This window comes from Elgaria multicarinata, chromosome 1 (assembly GCF_023053635.1).
Source record: "Elgaria multicarinata webbii isolate HBS135686 ecotype San Diego chromosome 1, rElgMul1.1.pri, whole genome shotgun sequence".
Classification (NCBI taxonomy): Eukaryota; Metazoa; Chordata; class Lepidosauria; order Squamata; family Anguidae; genus Elgaria; species Elgaria multicarinata.
In genome coordinates this window covers 27,659,621-27,671,093 of record NC_086171.1, presented here as the reverse complement: position 1 = coordinate 27,671,093, position 11,473 = coordinate 27,659,621, and positions in this window count along the sequence as shown.

The following is an 11,473-nucleotide window of genomic DNA, read 5'->3' as shown; positions in this document are numbered from 1 at the left end:
CTCTTAAGGGCCAGTTCATACGCTATCCCATTACGTACACTTAAGACACTAGGGAGCAGAAGTGAACTTCAGTGGTTTGTACATTCATAGATGAATACAACCTACCTATGTGAACTGCTACAGAAAGAATTGACTGCATGGGTATGGCATACTTAACTGAATGTATGTGCATAGGCCTTCATTCATACAAAATGCATGAAACGGAGTCCTGAATCCTTTCGTGTGTAGAGTATATGTTGTCCATGTCATGTGTGAGCCAGTCATTAACCATGTTTGGGAACAAAGTACTACGTTCCTCACATTTAGAAGTTTAAAATTTTTGATTTAACATTTTGTGCAATGATGATAAAACTAGCACAAAGCTTTTTATCTCAGTTAACCTAGATCACTTTAAAAAGTTGGAAGGGGACTAATACACCTTCATATGTAGGAGAGTACTGTGAAGTACAAAAAGTTCAAATTCTCAACTCCGGAAAGCCAGCTTCTGTAACAAGAAAAAGTTGTCCTCTCTGAAAGTTGAAGTTTTGATTTTTCCTAATCAATCTACACTAATGATAAGTTGCACTTCTCCTCTCATACTTGCAATTGACCCATTTAAATGTAAATACACCTCATTTCTAACGAAAGGTATCTTTTGAGGACCTTGATCGTGTTGATAGAATTCATAACCTTGAATTGGTTAGCAGAAGCCAATTAAGCTAAAAATATTGGCCACTAGAGGGTGCAATAATTATACTGGAAATATTTGTTTAAGCCATTGATTGAAAAGATGGAATATGGGGAATTGCAATAATGCCTCTTTAAGTGTTGTGGTTTTTTGTTTTTTAAAATCTAACCTCCATTTCTAGAAAAAGTATGAAGAGAAATTGGCCTGAAGACTTGCTTTTTATAATGGGCACATGATAGAGATGAGGCTTCAGAGACATTTTATTAAGGGATATCCTTGGAGCAAGCTATTACACATTACAATGATATTTCTGCAGTTCTTGCTACTTACAAAGTAAGGCGGGAGGTGACCTCTTGCAGTAGTGAACAGGACATTGGATGCCTAGTTAACAGTTGAAGATGTGGAAGAGTCTGGTTAAGACTTCTGTGTCTACAGGATTGCAATAGACCTCACTGCTGAGTAGGAATAATTATGTTTCTTTTTGTTGTGGGCAGGAAGAATGGGTTTGTGAACTATTTAAGCAGAAACCTCACCAGCTTTCCTTCAGACTTCACCCACTTGAAAGTTATCACAGAACTAGAAGGTAGTTATCAGTAGAAAATGTATTGGGAACATGGTTCACTAGCTTTTCTCCCTCTTGAGATCTCCAGCTGCTGATGGCTGAGGCCAGTTTGAAGCAAGGGATGGGATGTAGTGACAACAATTGCCAAGCTTAACTTAAATAAATCAAAAGTGAAAGAAGGGCATTGAGTCAAGATTTAAATTGACAGAGACAGTGCTCCAGGTTTTCCAAGCTGCCACAACCAAATGCAGCCACAGACTTTAGAGCCAATGGGGCAATGAAAATAACACTGTCTATTGGATTACTTGTTTGGGCCTTCAGCAAGTGACTTTACTGACCTTGCTTATTAATACAACTTCACATTTATAAAGCAACTTCGTATCATCACATTTTAAAAAAAATCTTGGCAATATTTCGAGTGTTTACAGTAGCTTCTTGGCTCTCACATCAATAACAGAAACGAGATATTTATACGAATAGACTCCTGAGAAACTTCAGCCAGCAACATTTCTATCTCAGAACCTTTATTTTATTTTTTGTGGCCTCTGCAGTCACACACATAGTTAAACTTTGGAATTCACTTCCACAAGACGTAGCGATAGTCACCAATTTGGATGATTTTAAATGGGGATTGGGCAAATTCATGGAGGTTAAAGTGAACAATGGCTTTTAATCCTGATGGCAGTATGCAACCCCCAGTATCAGAGGCAGTATGTCTATGTACTCCAGTTGCCGGGGAACCTGGATGGGAGAGTGTTGTTGCTCTCATGTCCAGCTTGTGGGTTTCCTATGGGCAGCTGGTTTTGCCACTGAGAACAGAATGCTGGACTAGATGGACTCATGGTCTGATCCAGCATGGCTCTTAATGTTTTCATGTAGCAGTTGATGGAGGGAGGAGCCTAATGGAGATGGCTTCTTAGGAAAGCTGATGGTTAGCCAAAGTGCCTGACTCCAGTGGTATCTGACACAAAATTGGGTGGGATAGCTAATACCCTGGAAGACAGAAACAAACTTCAAAGTGATCTTGATAGGCTGGAGTGCTGGGCTGAAAACAACAGGATGGAATTTAATAGGGATAAATGCCAAGTACTACATTTAGGAAATAGAAACCAAAGGCACAGTTACAAGATGGGGGATACTTGGCTCAGCAATACTACAAACGAGAAGGATCTTGGAATTGTTGTAGATTGCAAGCTGAATATAAGCCAACAGTGCGATATGGCTGCAAGAAAGGCCAATGCTATTTTGGGCTGCATTAATAGAAGTATAGCTTCCAAATCACGTGAGGTACTGGTTCCTCTCTATTCGGCCCTGGTTAGACCTCATCTAGAGTATTGCGTCCAGTTCTGGGCTCCACAATTCAAGAAGGACGCAGACAAGCTGGAGCGGGTTCAGAGGAGGGCAACCAGGATGATCAGGGGTCTGGAAACAAAGCCCTATGAAGAGAGACTGAAAGAACTGGGCATGTTTAGCCTGGAGAAGAGAAGATGGAGGGGAGACATGATAGCACTCTTCAAATACTTAAAAGGTTGTCACACAGAGGGCCAAGATCTCTTCTCGATCCTCCCAGAGTGCAGGACACGGAATAATGGACTCAAGTTAAAGGAAGCCAGATTCCAGCTGGACATCAGGAAAAACTTCCTGACTGTTAGAGCAGTGCGACAATGGAATCAGTTACCTAGGGAGGTTGTGGGCTCTCCCACACTAGAGGCCTTCAAGAGGCAGCTGGACAAGCATCTGTCGGGGATGCTTTAGGGTGGATTCCTGCATTGAGCAGGGGGTTGGACTCGATGGCCTTGTAGGCCCCTTCTAACTCTGCTATTCTATGATTCTATGTTTTATTAATTGTAATCTCTTCTAGCTAGGAGCAGGTCTTTGTATCCATAGAAACGGAACGTTCTTTAATGCCAGCAGCATCTTTGGGGAAAGTAGGCAAAAGAGGAGCAGGCTGTTTAAATTATTGAAGGACTAAAAAGCATTTCTTTCACGGCTGCCTCTTTTCTAATTGAGGGTGATAAATAATGGATGGGAACAAAACATTGAGACTTGCAAACTTAGATTTCCTTTGAAAGCCCTTGGAAGACCATCATTGATGATGGATCTTTAAAATACTGCCCCTAGGGTCCATCGATAGTTTAAAACTTGAATAGGGGGTTCTATTCCCCCACTTCCTCCGGTGGAGCAGGGCTCCTGTGGTTTTAAGAGCTGCAGAAATCCAGTACTTGGGTTTTTTCCTCTGATGCACTTGTTCAAAGCACACGTATTTGGCAACCCTCATTCAGAAAAGTGCTAAGTGTTCCTATTATGGTTTCCAAATATCTGGTGGGGGAAATCAGTTGAAGTAAATGGCTACAGCCCTTGAAATGGCCCTTCCCCAACCTGGTGACCTTTGGATGTGTTGGACTCCCATCAGCCCAAGTCAACAAGGCCAACTGTCAGGAATGCTGTGACAGTCCAAAACATCTGGAGGGCACCAGCCTGCCTTAAATGCCTTTCTTCTACTCAATACTGATTCTGCTCAGAGTAGAGCTCTAGTTCAGAGACCGTACCCAACATTTGGTAAGAAAGAAAGAAAAGTGTAAATTATGTAGCTTCTTGTTTCATATTGAAAGTGGCACTTGTGATCAAAAAGGAAGGTAGTCTAATTGGTCTTGTGTTGCAGTGCTGCCAACCTTTAGCTAGCTACTACAACAGCCTTTCTCAACCTGGGGCGCTCCAGATGTGTTGGACTACAACTCCCAGAATGCCCCAGCCAGCTCTGCTGGCTGGGGCATTCTGGGAGATGCAGTCCAACACATCTGGAGAGCCCCAGGTTGAGAAAGGCTGTACTACAACCATCTCCTATAGCAGTGCAACTAGACATTGTCTTTCCTTGCGCTCACCTTCTCTGTGAAGCCTTTGGTATAACCCCTGGTTCCTCATATCCCACTGTAACTAAGATGAAGTATATGAAACTGAAATTAATATATATTATCTCAGTCTGCTGACATTTTCCTCTACCACCCTCATCACACTTTAGATAGGAATCTCCTTGGCCATGAACTGTGTTCATAAAGCACCAATTCACATTGGTGGCGCTATATTAATAACGGAGAATATGGCTGTGACAGATGATATACACCTTTGTTTTGCCACAGAGATATAAAAAACTATTGATCAAAGGGTTGCCCTGGAAGTAAATCATCATTGTGGAAGTGGTGGTGGTTGCTTGCGCAATGGAATTGGGGTGTAAGAGAATCGACAGCAGCGGAAACACCCCATTGGATTCTGCCTTGAGATATCTACTTTCAGATATCTGTCTGAAAGATTTGTGCAAAATAATCACGGTGCTCTTGTTCGCATAATTAGACGTTGGCATGTGCTGAACAAATAGAAGAGACATTTATTTTCTTACTCTGCAGGGAGGAGTTCAGCCTATTTATTTAGTGCATAACATCCTTTCCAGAAACATTTCAGTTTTTTCTTGGTTTCAGATCTTGCATATCAGCAGATTGATCTGTGTGTGTACTGTTACATGACCGGTGTCTGTATTGTTACATGACCAAAGCAAAAGCGCTACTGTGTCCTGCATGGCAGCTGAAGGCCAGTCCTGTTGGCCTCCTCTGTCTGCCCCAACAGCATCACCCCTTGCAGAGAATGAGCACAATGGAATATAATAGAACAGCCACTCGGGCGTATTAATCTTTGCGTCAGGTCGCTGAATGGAAACAAGGCAAGCATTGTCCCTCTAGGGGACAAGAGGAGCTTGGAGAGAAATGCAGGGAATAAAGATCACAACCAAATCATGCCCACTTGGGAGAGAAGGCAGAAAGGGAAATAACATTTTTTTCCTAATTTTGAAAATCATTTTCAGGCTTGTGTAAACACTTAGTGCTTTTATCGCTGGAAAGAAATGAGTCTACAGAGCCTTTTGCAGAAGAGAGCATCAGTTCATCAGTGCCTTTTGGCATTGTCTCGGAGAATTAGGTATGCACTAATTCACACCATTAAGGGGTTAACAATTGTAAGGCTGCTGCTTTACGAAGTCACCCTCACCAGCATGTGCAACATTCAGTGACATCTATCTGAACCTACACCAACTTCAATTAGTGCAAAATTGAGTATGGTCAGGAAGTGCTGTGTATCACAGGCTGGGTTTTGTTTCTTTTGCATGCAATTTTACACAATGGCACCTACTCAGGGTGGGTTTGCTTTGTGTGGTTGTTTAAATGACAGCAGAGAGGGACAATCAGCATAATCTTTAATCGCTATGAAGAGAATTTTGAGAAAGTATTTTGGTTAGTTCAGCTGCCTTTCAGAGTGGGTCTTCCTCCCAAAGCAACGTCCGGAAATTGAGAGCACAATTCTACGCATGTCTACTCAGAACCCCCACGACATAATAATAATAATAATAATAATAATAATAATAATAATAATAATAATAATAATAATAATAATAGTAATAGTAATAATAATAAATGAAACTCACCCCCAGGCAAGTGTGTATAGGATTGCAGCATAAGTAATTTAAATGCACTGCAGCAAAATGGCAGAAAATGCATTTATTAAGGTACTCTTAATTTTCAAGGTCAATTTTGACAGTGAGTGGAGGGATGAAGTTGTGAGTGGGGTGTTGGATGGTGCTGGGGCTTATTGGTATGAAATGAAAGGAAGAAAAAAGTTCAGCATACATTCCAAAAGCACCAGAAAATGCATTTTGCTACGCATGCACTGTTAATGCAATACTATTTTGCTTGGGGAAGCTTATCCTTTTCCACAAATCACTGCAAACTATCAAACTCTTTTTTTGAATTTGGCATTTCACTTCTACAACTACGGCCAATATGTTGGCAGTTTTAACCTTGGGTCTATACACTGCTTTTGCTACTGCTTTCCCCAAAAAAACACAGCCAGGAAAATTCGCCATGCCGTTATCACACAGTGGTAATGTGCAGTAAATATAGAGTAACTGAAAAGCTCCAAAAATATTTTTTTTGTTTTCTGACAACTGTGCAACATTGTAGCTTTAAAAGCCTACAGCTGTGCAGCTACTGTTCATTACATTTATGCATTATACATAATAACTGTCCTTATTTCATTCCAGAATCAGACTTTAATGTTGCCATGGTGGCCATTACTAAATATTAACCTGGAGACCCACCCCCCTGTATTCTCATGCCTACCCTGCACTGGAATCCACCCCCTAACTATGCCTATTCTCTTAATCCAAACTGAAGCCACCATTGACACACACACACACACACACACACACACAAACAACATTGGAGCAAAGTAAAAACTTGTGGTAAACAGGACATTGCAAATGCACAGGTTCACAGCGAATACAACAGTGTGGCTGCAAATTGGCAGCTGTGTCATATAAATGGAGTACAACTGTGCAGCCATGATGGAGTATATATATATACAGTGTGTAGACAGGGCCCTTGTGACAATTAAAAAATCATGCCATATGGCACTTCACAATGGAGGCAAGAATAAACATAGAAAGTATACACAGTGGGGCTGTTCACATGGTGCGATAGCCCATCCTGGGTTAGTTAACTCACGGTGAGGCTGTAGTGTGTGTGGCTGCCATTTTGAATATGCAACCCCCGCTCAGGGTTTGTGTTGTGTGAACCTGGCAAGTGTGGGTAATGAGAGTGTGAACAGTCCCCCTGCATATCCTTTCCATATTTATTCCGACCTCTGTTTCTCCTCTTCTGCTGTGATTTATAGATTGTGAAATGCCATACTCAGATGTTTAACTCCTGCATACCCCATGTTTGCTGGGTTCCCATGACATAATGAACCCTGTGCAGGGTTGGATAGGCAACCTGTCACCCACGGCATCTCATCTTAACCTGGTCAGGTATTTCAGTCTACATTTACTTGGGATTAGTTACAGGAGGGTAGGCCTGGGGAGCCTCTGGCCTGTGGGTCAAATACAGCCCAAGTGGGTTCCCCATAAGGCCTGCCAGCTGTGTAAATAATGTGCTGTTGATCTAAATATTTGGTTTGGACTTAAATGGTATTTTAAAAATAAATCCCACTGCAAGCCACATGGGGGAGTGGTGTATCAATGATGATCTAACAGAAATTGGGGAGGAACGGAGCTTCCAGCCCTTGGTTCCCTTGCTGTAGGTGACCACAGTCCTGGAGATGGGGTGGGAACTCTTGAATTCTCCCATCTTCACACTAGATGGTCCCTAAAGTGATCAATGAAATCAAACCCTCAATTTTTCTTATTTTCCCATTCATTCTCTCTAGCATGTAATAACAAATACTGCTGCTGCTGTTGATATATGGTAAAAAAAACACCCAACAACCAACAACATCTCAAATTATTATTATTATTATTATTATTATTATTATTATTATTATTATTTATTTATATAGCACCATCAATGTACATGGTGCTGTACAGATAACACAGTAAATAGCAAGACCCTGCCGCATAGGCTTACAATCTCAAACTAACAGGGACTAATATGCAATGTAATTATTGTAAAATTAGCCAAATATAAAAGCGGCATATTCACTAATTGGCACAGTTACTTCAGTATGATCAGGGCTGGTTCCAGACTATTTTGCGCCCTAGGCAAGGTGAGCTACTTTCACACACACCCCAACCCCAAAAATGCCAACTTTGATTTTTAAGAACATATGTTTCCTGGAAAAAATAAGAAGCACAAAACTTGAAACTGCTAAATTTATTTTAAAGTGCAAGAAATACGTCATGCCAATTATAGCAAACAAATTGGAAAGGAACATCTATGGGTCTAAAATGCATTATTTAATAGGAATATCACCTCCAAATCATCCCCCCCCAACTCACACACGCACACACACACTCAGCATCACTCACTCCAAACAAACACACGCATGAACACATGCATTCACTCAAAGACCCCATGCACCCCATTCACCCATACATTCTCTCTCTCTCTCTCTTCTGGGCGCGTTCCAGAAGTCCGAACGTGGAGCCGCCCCACCCCCACCGCAGTGTCCCTGGCTTCGCTTCAGCTGGGCGGGGGCCATCTCGTCTGCCCAGGCCTAGCTGAATCCTCAGGCCAGGCTGGCTCGCAGCCAACGCGCGTGAGTGCTGCGCTGTGCCCAGCGCCCCTCTTAGCTTGGCGCTCTAGGCGGCTGCCTGGGTGGCCTCTGTGGTAGCACCGGCCCTGAGTATGATTGAGAGAGCTGTGCAAAGTTGCCTGTACAAGGGGTCTATGTGCACCAAGGGGAAAGTTGTTTGAGCTGTCATAAGAAGGGCATGCTGTGTTTAATAAGACAAAATTATTTTGTCTTCCCAATTATCTATGAAGGAATACATTTTGGAAATATAAAAATAGATCATTTAAGTATCATGTAGTTAAGATTCTGTGGAGAACTAAAGTCCAAGACAATTTTGAGGACCCTTTTAAATAGCTGTAAGAAGTCTTACTCCTCTATCTACATCTGAACTGCAATAAATCCAGTGGTTGAGGTCATATTCCTTCCATTCTGTGCATGTAAAAAAAAAAATCCCCCTTTCACCAAACAAAATCTGGTCAGTGAAGTTCTCTGGAGGCTGCCTTCACAGTGCCGAATTGGTGCTCTTGCACCGCCAAAACCTGCTGCAGGATGGCAGTGAATAATCACTGGGGGAGGCAGCTGGGGGCTTTCCAGGACAGATTGCAGAAGAGCCGTACTGACCTTTCTCAGGAAGGAAAAGTCGGGGTAAGTCCCCGACTTTTCAGCTGTGGATCTTTGGCTCTTTGCCCCAGAGTGGCTCTAAATTGGTGGCTGTGTGGATTCGTAACCACCCAGGGACAAAGGCAACATATAGACAACCCCCTGGATTACAAGAAATTAGCTCCCTCTCTTTTATTCATTCATTTGTTTGCTTTTTTCTCTAAGCAGCCCAAGGTGGTGTACAGGATAATCCTCCTCGCCGTTATCATTGAAACAACAACCCTGTGAAGCAGGTTAGGCAGAAAGTCAGCGACTGGCCCAAACTCACTCAGTGACCTTCATGATCAAGTGGGGATTTGAACTCGGGTCTTTTGAGTCCTAGTCCCACACTCTAACCACTATATTACACTAGCTCTCTTTTAAACCCACTTTAACAGTTCTGCGTAATTCAACAATTTTGCATAGCCACACACCTACCAAACTTACTCTAATATCACTTAGCTCTAGGGTAGTTTTCTCCTGGACATGCCATATAGGAGATTGGTGTTAGTGTAAACTTAGTGCTGCAGTCAGAATACTTTCATGTCAATCTACAATCTGGATTTTAAAACTGGTACATCACAGCCTTACATGCTTGTGGAGCATTTGCGTCTACACCGGCATGGTATTTTCTGTCGGGAGGAGGATCGTTAGTTGTCTCAGGAACAGGAAATGATATTGCCTGTCTATCGTTTTTAGACCTGTTTTTCCTTCACAGACCATAGCTTGCAAGAGATGATGCATTTGATAGCAACAGGCTAGATGTCACGGGCCTTTTGTGTAGGTGGAGCATTTCCCCTTTCTAATGCAAATGTTGATTTAAGAAAGCCAAGCTGAGGGGAGCTTTCCGCTCAAGTGGAGTTTTGAGGTTGATTTCTCCATCTCTGTCTGTGGCACTGTACTAATAACCCTCATCATCATCTCAGTATCGATCTGATCCTATACTTAATGATGCCATACAAAAATTAAGAAATGTGGCCCTATCTGCAGACTTAGAATCTAGTAAACACAACACATATGGAAAAGGAACCAAGAAACAGGAGAGATCTATGTGCCCAAAGGGATATGATGCTATAAATTTTGCTTGGCTCAGCAATTCTTGCATTTTTACCTCTTGGTGTAGGACTTGTAGGGTTGCTTCTCAAGGTTACACTGACACAGCTGGATTCGGTCCATAGTTAGTTCAAAGTATGTGCTTAGTTCCATATAGCCACAGAAAACTCTTTACCTGTTTGAGTCGTATTCAGCCAAACATAATACTTAGCAGTTATGTAGGCCTTAGAATGTTAAAAGCGCTCCGTATACATCATCGCAATAATCCTTCCAACACCCTTGAACCTAGATCAGTATGCTGATTAACAACACCGCCTTAGCTACATAGGCACTCCCATGCCTGTACAATGTTGCAGATAGAGAAGTGTGTGTTGAGACAGAGTTAGAAGCTTGCCTAAGGCCACCTGGTGCACTGATGACTGATTTGAACCATGGACTTCCCAGCTCCCAATTCCATATTTGTGCAGCAGGATCTTAAGATGTTTGCTAAACCAAAATGGCCTGTCATGTTAAACTGCCTGACTTCCAAATAAGTATGCTCATGATTACAGCCTTAGTCACCATGCTACAGTTACTCAACATACCTGGAGCAATTGTCAGTCCCTTGCTGGATAGTTCCAGGATTAATTTGAGTTGTATGTAAATTTTTGACCCAAGTTACAGTAGGATATCTAATCCGGATGTTGATAGTTTCCAAGGTATCATCTGTGGGCACAGACTAAATTACTGATGTCCCTCCCAGAGTAACAAGTACACTAACACACCCCACCGTCCTTTTCATGAGAAAGGGAAGTGCGCTTCCTAAGGAAGGCATCTTTACAAACCTTTCTATGCCATGCCCTTCCAATCATGACAGAACTGTTCAGTAGCTTAACAGGCGAGGGAACAAAAGGGAAGTGTTTTTTTTAAAAAAAAATTGCACAAGGATACCAACAAACTCCAGGGAATGATGCAACCCTTTTTCACAAGCTGGTTGAGTCAGGGAGGCACATGTGCTTTTGACATTAGGAAAAATAGCATAGCTGTGATTCATAGGAATATTCTCCTGCCCTCCGGTGCAATATAGACCCAAAACATGCACTGGAGGACTGTTCTTGGATCTGGGCACTGTCACAAATTGGATAATTATCCTTTGTTTGTCATCTGAAACACTTTGGGCTGTATTTTAAGACTAGGGCTGGCTCAATGGGACGTTTTGAGTGGCTACAGTAGACGCTGCTGTCTCTACTGCTCCCCCTGGCTGCCTCTCAGCTGGTCTGGGAGTTCCACCTGACCACTTTGCTGCATCTGGTAGGAAGAATCATGACTCCATTCCATTCATTCTCCTGCTCCTGGGGATGAACCTGTTCCCTGCTTGTGGTAAACTATGGTGTGATTTGCATAGGTGAGCATGTGGCACAGAAGGACTAGTGTATGTATGACCTTGGTTGGTATGGTGAAGCACTTCAATTTGATTCCATTTCTAATTCTGTTGATTTAGCCTGTAAGCTCTTTGTATTTAC